This window comes from Denticeps clupeoides, chromosome 3 (genome assembly GCF_900700375.1).
Source record: "Denticeps clupeoides chromosome 3, fDenClu1.1, whole genome shotgun sequence".
In the NCBI taxonomy this organism is placed as follows: domain Eukaryota; kingdom Metazoa; phylum Chordata; class Actinopteri; order Clupeiformes; family Denticipitidae; genus Denticeps; species Denticeps clupeoides.
The window spans coordinates 31,195,115-31,207,563 of NC_041709.1; the positions used below are offsets into that span (position 1 = coordinate 31,195,115).

The 12,449-nt window shown below is 41.4% G+C and overlaps 1 long non-coding RNA gene across 1 annotated transcript; it reads left to right on the plus strand.

Moving 5' to 3' along the window:
- Nucleotides 1–7,036: 7,036 nt before the first annotated feature.
- Nucleotides 7,037–11,171, plus strand: LOC114785909 (uncharacterized). The gene is made up of 3 exons (XR_003749105.1): nucleotides 7,037–7,174; nucleotides 7,302–9,712; nucleotides 10,752–11,171. It is a non-coding gene; the product is annotated as an uncharacterized LOC114785909 (long non-coding RNA).
- Nucleotides 11,172–12,449: the final 1,278 nt, after the last annotated feature.

Sequence of the window (12,449 nt, forward strand, 5' to 3'; positions counted from 1 at the left end):
TGACACATACCGGAAGAGGCTGCTGAAAGAGTTCCTGTGTCAGTGGGTTTCTCTCTGCTTTAAGCATGTGAGGCTGCTGCACTAATTTGGGGTTTTATATGAGAGTGTAATCCCAATGCCGGCATTGGCTTCAGGGAAGAAGGTTTATGGAGTTATGACCATATGACGTTGTTGATATTGTCCGTTGTTACTTAACTGTGGCTGCAGTAAGGAGCTTCCCTGTATTTCATGTCTACCAAGGACTCAGGCATCATTACATTGTACAAATTGTGCTTAAGAGTAGGCTGTACATGAAAACGGAAAAATGTGGGAAAAACAGCTCCCACATCTATTGTTACTGTGCTGTAAAAACACCAGCGCAGACTGCATTCCAAAGACAGCTTGGGAAATCCTTAAAGGCGATCAGGTTAGGAAATCCACTGTTACATCAAAGCGCGTTGAACAGAGAAGGCAGGTTTTTTGCCACAGTTATGACCTGTAATCTGGCACGCCATCAAACTGTAATGGTCGCAGGCACATTAATGAATCTGTCACGGTAACCCGAGGCCACCGCTGCAAGCAAAGCCCCAGGAGCTCTCGGAGTGAGGGACAACGTTGGAGATGTTCTCGGAGTCGTCTGTACGTGTGCAGGGCACGAATAAAGACAAGTGCGCTCGGCTCAAGACCAATTTCTCCTGTCCTACAGTCCTGCTCTTCCAGACACGCCCTGTGAGCAGCACACAAGTCTGACTCAGGAAGCCTGTGGGACTCACCAGCCTGTGCACGGAGCAACGATGTCAACTCTCCCGCAGGAGAGTGACTGACCGGTAAAAGACGGGGAGTGTGAGCCAGCGATGATAACGCTGTGTCTGGTGCACAGAAGTGAGTGCAGAAATCTCGTCAGGCGAGCGGCGCCTCCCGACGGTGCCATCGGGTGGGGCTGCATGCAGGTTCCATGTGAACCCCCTGCTCCTCCCTTCCACTGAAGACAGCGCAGCGCACACTGGTGTGTCAAAAACGCACTCAGGTGCACTGAGCAGAGACAGAAACGCTACACGATACAGATTAGTTGTTGGGGGGCAGCTTCAATAGAAGAAATGTCAGGTATAAGGCAGCAGCTGTGTGAAAATGAGGATTTGTTAAACATCTTAGCATATAATTTCATTTTTAAAGAAGCACATCATTGTGTTTACAAATTATGGCACTGTTTCGGCCTCCTCCCTCAAAGACATTATGGAACAAGTTATTTGGCACATGAAATTTCGGTGGAAAATGTTCTGGAGAGAGCTGTCGAAAAAGCTCTCATCTATAAGCCCCACCCTGCAAACTGGGATCTATACATCACAAGCATTGTTCTTACAGTCTCATTCATTTTCAATGGCTATTTTAAATGAGATCTTATGCAAGCAACTTGTTCTGAAACAGGGTTTGCAAAATAAACTCATGATCAGATATGTTGACTTCTGCTGCTGAACTCTATACCGTCCCTCTTTTTTTGTTGGATGCATGATATCCTCATACAGCTTCCTTCTTTAACATCTAATCTAACCTGGTGCTTTCTCCTCCTCCCAGCACTTGCCTTTGTAAAAGTTTAATAAAAGTATTTGCTCTACTCTTAGTTCTTTGCAAATGTTTGATTGCACTTTTAAAAAACATATCGAATGGCGGCTCTATCCCAGCCACTTAGGACGCACATCACAATGTGTTTCTTGGTGTCGGTCCCAAGCCCGGGTAAAAGGGGAGGGTTGCATCAGGAAAGCCATCCAGACTGGCTGATTCAACGTAGCAAGCTAAAATGGTACCTTTTGATGATTATTTTATCAAAAATTGTGCTGAATGGCGTCTAAGAGGTGACACACACAATCTCTTTCATCTTGAAGACCATTAGAAAGTATTACCTCGTAAAATAAATGAAAAGCCAGAGGACATCTGACCAGGCGTGATGGGAGAACAGAAGGCTGAGTGTGTGAAATACCAGGTGTAGCAGCTCTTCATGTGAACTTCACTTCCCTTCACAACAAACAAAACACACACATGCCCTGCCCTCTTACAGTAAGAGAAAGAGTGACCTGCCTCATCTTGTGCTACCAATTCTGGGAATCCTGAAGAATCATCGTCTTCCAGACTCTGAATCTTTGCAACGTTTTTTTTTTTATTTTCTTTAAAAAAAAAAAAAACAGAACGTTCCGTCTGCTTCTGCACCTAAAGGTGTCATCAGCCTCACTCCCCCATTGACTCAATGGCTTTTTCTGGCAGAACATCACATAAGCACATTTTCTGGAATGAGGTGTGGCTGTGTGAACGTAACCATCAAGATGTGCCTCGCCGACACACAAACACACCCTCACATGGATGAGCTGGAAAGACAGAAGACCTGCTGACACAGGTAGCACGGTAGGGTGTGGCCCTGTGAAGCAGCTGTGAAAAGGACGAGAACTTGGCTAATAAAACCACTGCACTAAATAAACAACGAGAGCCTGTCTGGCTAAATGATTGAATACATGCATAATTCACCAAACAGCTGTGTGGAGCTATGCATTTTACATGAGCACATTTTCTGATCAATGTCTTGCCACCATCAGTTATTCCTTGTTCTGTAAAATGCTGGTGAAAATGCTGGTGAAAAGCTCATGTTTGAAACAAGGTGATTCTGTTAAGCCAGTTCCAGTGAGGAACTGGATTGGCTTTCTGCTTTGCCGACTGAGGCGGAACGAGTCCGATGTGAGGTGTTACTACAAAATATTTTTGTCTTATCTCAAGAAAGCTTAATTAAGTCACAAATGTGCGTGTCTGTGTGTGCATGTGTGTGTGTGAAGAGCTTCAGCCGGGTTAGAGCCAAGGAACTGCTTAATCTCCCTCTGGGGTTGCCAAACTGCTGCAGTGCCACAGCCCAGTCCTGCCCTGACTCCCACGGATATTAGTGACCGGTCGTCCAGTAGCCTGGGAATGGCGCAGAGAGAGTGGGAGAGAAAGCGTCAGGCGCCGCCCTTAAAATCGGTTCCGGCACCTGTGGCCACTACGCACACGCATATTTGTGAAATATCCCTCTGAGAAAGGTGCGTCGCCTACACGCTCACTGCCTCGCATTGTCAGGGTTCGCTCGATCCCATTTCATTTGAGTCACTTTCATCTCACATGAATTTTCTTGAAAGCCCTAATTTGTTTCTGCGTGATGTAACCTGTCCATCATCCCCTTCATTCCCAGCTTTCTGGCTTTTAGTGTGTTACTCATGCAAAGTTCTTGGAGCAGAAATGACCAGAACTGCTGGAGAAGGGTGATTTCGATTGAGTTTACAAATTCCACTACTGTTGTAGTCATTAATGAACAATATCTGTTAATGACTGCTCCTTTCAAATGCTCATCTTTCTTGTATCTCATCTTCATGTTCGTTGTTACCCTGTTTCTTTCCTACTGATTTAAAAAAGAACAGTGTGGCATTATTCACCTTGCAATAATGTGTTGCATTATTAATCAAATTATTAAGGCATTAATAATTACATTCCTTGAGCTACTTTATGTTGCTTTCCCTCTGCTGCTTCTTAATGGCTTATCATTACTGCCTCGCTGCTCTGGGACATGCAAAGAGAATATTCTGCGATCCTTCAAGAACAAATGCGATGTTGGATGAAACAGAGAAAAGAAAACGTTGAAATTAAAGTGAAGTGCAATGCAGCACAGTTTTAATTCTTAATAATGAGGTTCAATGTGAGCACACACATACAGTACAGGGCGGTAAATGCGCGGTCATGTATTTTAATTAGCGCTGAAATTGAAGCTGAGGCGATAAAACAGTGTCTGAGGTGTGGAAAATACAACTTTGACCATGAAAAATGGATATTTAAAAACTTATAAATGCCTCGCAACACATGTTTGTACAGTCATGTTGGCCAACATCCGGCACCACTATAATGTCGGGTTTGGCCTTTTAAAATGCGGTCAATACAGGAATATGGGGCAGCGTTGGCCTAATGGTTAAGGAAGTGGCCCCATAAGTGAAGTGCACACAGTGAAATGTATCCTCTGCATCTAACCCATCACCCTTAGTGAGCAGTGGGCAGCCATGACAGGCGCCCGGGGAGCAGTGTGTGGGGACGCTCAGTGGCACCTTGACGGATCGGGATTTGAACTAGCAACCTTCTGACATATATATATCTCTCTCTCTCTCTCTCTAAACCCCATGGAAATTACGCCCCTGGTCTTACTTAATTTAATTCTCCCTTAGTTGTGCTCAAATTCATCTTGTTCCAGATCACCAAAACTTCCTTCACTATCATTGCTGCAGTGACCGTAATTCATTCATTTATTACAAATGCTCATTAAACTTCTTTTTGAAGGGCTGAAGTTATTACCCACATTTATTATTCAACACTAAACAGATCTTCAGTGATGGCTGACAGATGTCTCTGCTGAAATTATTGTGCATGATAAATTGATGTCTAGAGTGTTGCCAATACAAAATGCACTTAAGATGTTTGGTGAGCCACTGGGACACATCTTCTGTTCTTGCGTAGCACAGAAGTGAGAACAGCAGGCTTGAGAGGTCAAGCATTGCTCAGCATTGGTGGCAATCCAAATGGCCATGCTTGGAATATCTTGCTTTATTTAATTAAACCTCTGCGTAACAGAGAGTAAAGGGGGAGAAGAGACAAATGCACATTATAGTGAACGCGCAGCAGATTGTTTGCTAAATAAAATTACAAAAAAGGTCTAATGGTGCTAAAAGTCTGTACAAATAAATGTGTTTGGTTGATGAACATCAACTATTAAGTCTTATACATGTATTGTGAAAGGAAGGGCATTTGCAAGAGAAAAAAAATACATTTATTTACACACATATATATATATATATATATATATATATATACATACACACACAGACACAGATGGTACAGAAAGTCTTCAAACCCCCTTAAATTTTCACTCTTTTTTATATTGCAACCATTTGCTAAAATCATTTAAGTTAATTTTTTCCACATTAATGTATACACAGCATCCCATATTTTTGCTGTTTATTAACAAAGAAAAACTGAAATATCACATGGTCCTAAGTATTCAGACCCTTTGCTTACACTGGTTACAATGTTGGCCAACCTTGGCCAAGGTTACAAAAAATTCTGCTGCACCTAAGGTTCCTAAGAGCACAGTGACCTCCATAACACTTAAATGGAAGACGTTTGGGACGGCCAGAACCATTCCTAGAGCTGACCGTCCAGCCAAGAGAGAAGAGCCTTGGTGAGAGAGGTAAAGAAGAACCCAAAGATCCCTGTGGCTGAGATGCAGTCGGGAGATGGGAGAAAGTTGGGGCAGTGGTGGCCTAGCGGTTAAGGAAGCGGCCCCGTAATCAGAAGGTTGCCGGTTCGAATCCCGAGCCACTGAGGTGCCACTGAGCAAAGCACCGTCCCCACACACTGCTCCCACTGCCCACTGCTCACTCAGGGTGATGGGTTAAATGCAGAGGACAAATTTCACTGTGTGCACCTTGTGCTGTGCTGTTGTGTATCACATGTGACAATCACTTCACTTTATTATTATTATTATTATTTATAAAGTTGTAGAAAGTCAACCATCACTGCAACCCTCCACCAGTTGGGGTTTTATGGCAGAATGGCCAAATGGAAGCCTCTCCTCAGTGCAAGACACATGAAAGCCCGCATGGAGTTTCCTAAAAAAACACCTGAAGTGCTCCAAGATTGTGAGAAATCAGATCCTCTGATCTGATGAGACATAGATAGAATGTTTGGAACTTTATTCTAAATTGTATGAGTGGAGAAAACCAGGCACTGCTCATTTATAAAATTTCCCTTCCTATAAAAAGTCCCTTCCTGAACTTGAGACCAGCACCAACAAACATTGTCACATGCACCTCCAGTGGGTCTTTAAATATATTTATGTGCAACTGAGGTAAAGTGGAAGGAAATCTGTGCTTTTAAGATCACAATTTCATGTTATTTTTTTTTTTTTTACAACTCAATGTTGTAAAAAAAGCTATGTGTTTATGTGGACTCTCTATTTCAGCCTCTGGACCAGGGCTGCAGATGTTGACTTACACAGATGTGCCTGCCAGAGAGTGGCCAGAAACAGCTGGTCCCCTTCACAGCATTCTAGGGAGGACGTTGACCCAGTGACTTACCATATCAAATAACTTTCTGGCTTTAAACATTTAGCAACTGACTCCTTGTGCCAGGCAGGACATAATAAATGCATCAAATGTATTTTTAAAGTAGTGAAGGCATTGTCAGTGTGAAACACTGCACCACAGCACACATTAAACCCTTAGTGAGCAGTGGGGAGTGTGTGGGGACGGTACTTTGCTCAGTGGCAGCTTGATGGCTCAGGATTCGAACCGGCAACCTTCCAATTACGGGTCCAATTCCTTACCCGCTAGGCAACCACTGCCCCAATGCACCTCATGCCACTAAAAATGAATGAAAAGTAATAAATAAATATATATGTCAAAAATATTAAAAATCAAAGTCTAGTGTTTTCATTGCCCCGCAGGAAATGCAGATTTCAATTGCGTGTGTATTTTTGAAATATAACAAAAAAAACAACAACATATAATAATATATAAATACCTTTTTTTATCGATGCGTCAGTTCGCTATGGAGGCAGGCTCGTAATATGCGGCTAAATTGCTCCCTCTGTTGGCTACAACGTTAATATTTCGTGCAATTACATTTTTAACAATTTTATCATTACGTTAATACTGATCTTAAAAAATGTTAATAAACGAATATTTAATAAAATCGCTGCTAAATATTACATTGTAATGAAACTCTCGTAATGAACTACAATCCTTTACTCTGAGGTCTTTCACGGTGAAATGTCGGACCCTGTATGGGCGACTAAATAATCGCCGTTTTAAAATGTTAAACATGTCTTGTTATTCATACATTTAACATTGATTTTTCTAAATTTTACGCTATGCCGCGGTGTTTCTATTATTCTTAAATGTTGAAAATTTGCGTTCCAAATTTCTAGCAAAATTTTTCAAAATGTACATTTGAACTGGATCTGCTGGCCTTCTTTTAGCCAACATTTTTTTTTCCCTACCAGAGAAACGTCTGTCTGGAAGTGAGCGACAATTTACGGGCTGAATGTGAGCGCACTAGCGGATTCATGACTTCTTTTTTTTACTAGTAATTCTTAAATGCTAAACATGTTATTTGTTCACGCTGTCATGGAAATTGGAAGGTTAGTGAGACGCATCATATTATCTGTGTAATCTTATTGGACAGTGCGATGCCAATCTTTGTAGGTTTTAAGACATTTTACTGTGATTGTATACTGAATAACGTTTACTATTGCTTTGTTTCTCCAGACGTGGTGGCTTTTTTTGCTGTGATTTTATGCTGAAAGTCCACAGCTACAAGCGCCCTAAAAATTAAAAAAGGCAGTACGCAGTGCAAATGGGCAAGGGTAAGGATTTGAGCGACTTTGACAAGGGCAAAATTGTGATGGCAAGACGCCTGGGATGCTTGTGGGCTGCTCCCGGTCTGCAGTGGTAAATACCTTCCAGAAGTGGTCCAAGGAAGGAAGGCCAGTGAACCAGCGACAGGGTCATGGGCGACCCAGGCTCATTGATGAGTTCACGGAGCGAAGGCTGGTCCATCTGGTCCAGTCACACAGTAAGGACACAGTAGCACAAATTGCTGAAAAACTTAATACTGGCTATGACAAAAAGGTTTCGGAACACACAGTGCATCGAACCTTGCTGCTCATGGGCATGCGTCGCCGAAGGCCTATCGGGCCGACTATTCTGTCCTCTCTACACCCTCCAAAGCTCCTGCGGTGTGTGCCTGAGCAGCAAAACTGGACCATGGAGAACTGGAAGAATGTGGAGTGGTTTGATGAAACTAATTTTCTTTTGGGCAATACTGATGGCCAGGTAACTGAGCATCAGGTAAATGGCAAAGAAGAAAATCCAGAGGAAGCAGTGTAAAGCTTGCTGGCATCATATTTGTGTGGATACGTTCAATACCATTTCTTCACCTCTGAATCACAATGCAAAGAGAATCAAGGACACCCCCCCCCCATGCATTTCAGTGTTAAATGCTAAAAAAGGTCTCAGCTTCAAGTAGTTTATAGAAAGACCAAATGTTTAACACATAAGCAAATAGTTGATGGGTGCACTGTGACTGCGTTGAATATATATACACATTTTATTCATTAAAAGTTCCGGGTGGACACCAAGAAAATACAATTATATATTTGTACCTATATGTGTGTGTGTGTGTATGAATAATGTATGTACTGTAACATGTATTCCAAATGGAACTGTCCAAGCTCACCACTCTAAACCAGTGACTGACCAACCACAAGTGACCAACCAAAAAGGCATTCTTATTGAATAAGGATGATTATCCAGTTATTAATTTAATCAAAACTGATTGTAATACATGGATGATACTGATGTCTATTGGTGACCTTATCAGTATCTAACTGAATGATGCTATGTTCTGTTTGTACATCATGATGACATTGCTGAGCTGGGGTCACTGTTTTCAATGTGAAATGTGAAAAGCTTCTTCTTTAGATATTATGAAACTATGATGCATCATTGTCCTGATAGACCTGTCTTGGACCATCAAACCCCATGATTTGCACTCTGCACCAGCTGTGAAACTGAAACATAAAATATTTTTTTATTCATGTTCGCTAAATACTATTTAATTTGTGCAATGTTGATGTATGCTGACTGTAACCACGAAACACTCACGCATGCAAACAAGAAAACTAAAGAATATTGCCATTGTTGATAGGACTGATTTGACATATTGAAGGGTTTTATAGTTGTTTTTAATGCATAAATATATCAAATTGGTCACGCATTTCATATAATCTCCCTGAAAACATGATTGACCATATTTCACAAGAATGTGAAAATTAACTTATTTTCCTTTATCATAGGAATGTGTGCTGATCACTTGAGAGTTTCTGTAAGTTTTAAGTAGTCCATCTTTAAAATAAACCCTTTAGAAGTTCTTTACATATTTATACTAAATTAAACCTTATTTTCAGATCTTGTTGCTCAGCTCATATAATAGCCCATTATATTATATTGGACCGGTCACTTCAACAATAGTTACTTTATTTGGGGCATATATAAATGAGAAAACAATGACTGACACTAAACAGCAAGATTCCTTTTTATTTCTTTCGTTATTGTTTTCAGGATTTTTTTATTTAAATAAATACATAGTGAGTAGCATAAATAAAATATTATTAAGCTGACAATATATTAATTATCTTTCCAACAGAAAATGCCCCCTTGTAAGAGAAAGTATACTCTCTTTAGTGTGATAAATGTCTCCCTCTGTTGGCCACATAAACTGTGTTCTAGCAAATACTTTTCGAATGCCGTTTAACAGTATATTTTGTATTGATATGAGTTTAATAGTAACGATTTCGGTTGTGGGCTATCCAATTAGTCTAGTTTTCAAGTTAGTTTAATTTTCTTTGTTGGCATCTCACAAAGGCGAGACATGGGATTGGTAGCTCAATTAAAAGCCTGTTGTAAAACATAGCATTTGATTATTATTTGCACATCTGGTTTCATTAACTGTACGATAGACTACGGTATTTGTGTGATTATTATGAGGTGTTAAATTTCGGTGTACATCTGTATGAATATTTGTTTTTGGACTGGCATCCGTTGGCCTTCTAAATGCTGTGAAGGGGGGCCTTTCAGAAAAAAATGGCTCTCTCCATGTGTACAGTTTATGTGTGAAGGTGAGTCTAACAACGATTTTTTTATTTAAACATTTATATATAGCATTTTTTTGGTTTTATCCGAGTTGCATGTTGTTAGCTCTGTAACAAAAATCATTACTATTACGGCGCTTGTACGGCGGCAGGCCAGATACTTTAGTGCTAATGAATTATGTCCCCTGTCGTGAACGACAGCTATAATATTAAACCGGCGACCTTAACTCCCATTATTGGTTTTGTTCTTCCAGCCATGGCAGGGCTTAAGACTTTGTGGCGCAATTATAAAGTTGTGATTGTGATGGGCTCGGCTCTGGGGCTGGTTCACTGGGGCTGGTACTGGTTAAAATCGAGTCCACTGCTTATGCTTTAAAGGTCCCCTGACATTAATTATTATTATTTTTTGCATATATATAGGTCTTAGTCTCTCTCCGAAATTCAGCCTTGATTCAGAATTACAGCCAATTTGAGCCACTCCCCAGTTTCCCCCAGGCCTTTTCAGCATCTGTAGCTTTAAATGCTAATGAGGAGGATAGCGGCCTATAGAAGTTAGCTGTCATTTGTGGAAATGATGTCATCAACGGCATTTACCAACCACGATGTTTGGCTCATACAGGATGTCACGTGTTTTTGTAGCCTCTGGTTTTTCAGTCTTGTGTGATGGAACTAAAAACACACATACATTTTTACACCCATTCATCGAGCAGCTGCAATGCTTTGCACATCTGGAAGCCATGATGGTCCGTGGAGATAATGTTTTAGGGGAGGGGTGGGAAAGTGTCTGGGTGAGAAATGGGAGGTAACCTTTCCCCTTATGACTACATAAGGGGACAAATTCCAGATCCGACCGTCTGAGCTACCGGTTGAGCAGAACGACCAAAGCACTCTTTACACCTATCGCCATTTCTAGCCACTGTAGGAACATAGACAGGCAAGGGGAACTCATGTTAATATTCATGTCATGGGACCTTTAACATACACAACCTGATAATGTGCTATTGTTATCTTTTATAGTTAATTCCATGATTCAAATTAATGTCAAATAATTTCATTTTTTTAACAGATTAATAACAATCCGGTTTCTGCATAGATAGTCACACTTTGTAACGTGACAATGAAGAACCAGAGCTGGATAAGGAAAAACTGGCTCTGGGTGGCCGGCGGCTCTTTTTTGGGCATCCATTTAGTAACCTGGCTCATGCAGAAGGCAATGAAGAGCTCTGTGCGGACAGAGATGCAACTGAAACAGAAGGACGAAGGAGAGTAGCACTGATGACCCACCACTGCCCTGAAAAACTTTCATTTATGATATGGCCTCAACAGCACATTCATAGCAAATGCTGAATATAGAATAAACCCAGTCTGCATTGTCTGTAGTGTGTTAAAGGTATATTCTGTGAAGCTATAATAAGTGGAATTGAGACCAGTGCCTCATCATTTTACTGAGGTCTTGGAAAGAATAAAAAAAAAAAAGTTATTGTTATAAGAGTATTTTGAATGAATATTTTGTCCACATCATCCTCTTCATGCATGTTGTCCTACTCCAAGCTGGATAGGCTTGAAAGCCTACTACCAATTAAGCATATTAGGTGATGTGCATCTCTGTAATGAGAAGGGGTGTGGTCTAATGACATCAACACCCTATATCAGGTGTGCATAATTATTAGGCAACTTCCTTTCCTTTGGCAAAATGGGTCAAAAGAAGGACTTGACAGGCTCAGAAAAGTAAAAAAATAGTGAGATATCTTGCAGAGGGATGCAGCACTCTTAAAATTGCAAAGCTTCTGAAGCGTGATCATCGAACAATCAAGCGTTTCATTCAAAATAGTCAACAGGGTCGCAAGAAGCGTTTGGAAAAGCCAAGGCGCAAAATAACTGCCCATGAACTGAGAAAAGTCAAGCGTGCAGCTGCCAAGATGCCACTTGCCACCAGTTTGGCCATATTTCAGAGCTGCAACATCACTGGAGTGCCCAAAAGCACAAGGTGTGCAATACTCAGAGACATGGCCAAGGTAAGAAAGGCTGAATGACGACCACCACTGAACAAGACACACAAGCTGAAACGTCCAGACTGGGCCAAGAAATATCTCAAGACTGATTTTTCTAAGGTTTTATGGACTGATGAAATGAGAGAGTCTTGATGAGCCAGATGGATGGGTCCGTGGCTGGATTGGTAAAGGGTAGAGAGCTCCAGTCCGACTCAGACGCCAGCAAGGTGGAGGTGGAGTACTGGTTTGGGCTGGTATCATCAAAGATGAGCTTGTGGGGCCTTTTCGGATTGAGGATGGAGTCAAGCTCATCTCTCAGTCCTACTGCCAGTTTCTGGAAGACACCTTCTTCAAGCAGTGGTACAGGAAGAAGTCTGCATCCTTCAAGAAAAACATGATTTTCATGCAGGACAATGCGTCCAAGTACTCCACAGCGTGGCTGGCAAGAAAGGGTATAAAAGAAGAAAAACTAATGACATGGCCTCCTTGTTCACCTGATCTGAACCCCATTGAGAACCTGTGATCCATCATCAAATGTGAGATTTACAAGGAGGGAAAACAGTACACCTCTCTGAACAGTGTCTGGGAGGCTGTGGTTGCTGCTGCACGCAATATTGATGGTGAACAGATCAAAACACTGACAGAATCCATGGATGGCAGGCTTTTGAGTGTCCTTACCAAGAAAGGTCGCTGATTTGTTTTTGAATGTCAGAAATGTATATTTGTGAATGTGGAGATGTTATATTGGTTTCACTGGTAAAAATAAATAATTG